Source organism: Etheostoma spectabile, chromosome 21, assembly GCF_008692095.1.
Source record: "Etheostoma spectabile isolate EspeVRDwgs_2016 chromosome 21, UIUC_Espe_1.0, whole genome shotgun sequence".
NCBI classification, from domain to species: Eukaryota; Metazoa; Chordata; class Actinopteri; order Perciformes; family Percidae; genus Etheostoma; species Etheostoma spectabile.
This window is the reverse complement of record NC_045753.1, coordinates 21,609,802-21,610,026: the sequence shown is the minus strand read 5'-3', so window position 1 is coordinate 21,610,026 and position 225 is coordinate 21,609,802. Positions and strand designations below refer to the sequence as shown.

General features: G+C 28.0%; 1 protein-coding gene across 2 annotated transcripts in view; it reads right to left on the bottom strand.

Annotated features, from left to right (window-relative positions):
• rhbdl1 (rhomboid, veinlet-like 1 (Drosophila)) overlaps positions 1-225 on the bottom strand; it is a 45,101-nt gene that overhangs the window by 7,070 nt on the left and 37,806 nt on the right. The window lies entirely within an intron of this gene.

The following is a 225-nucleotide window of genomic DNA, read 5'->3' as shown; positions in this document are numbered from 1 at the left end:
TAATATAATAACATAATACTATTTATCCCAGTATCCTTGCAGTATGCTCCACATTTAAATATTTTTTATTGAACTCTTCATTCACTCATGTCTCTATATTGTTTCTCTTTAGAGTATTTATATATTGTGTATATATTAGTGTGTATATTTTTGTTTTGGTTGTTTTGTGTAAGCACATTGTGAGCAATGATGCTCCAAAGAAAAATTCCTCATATGTGTCCTCAT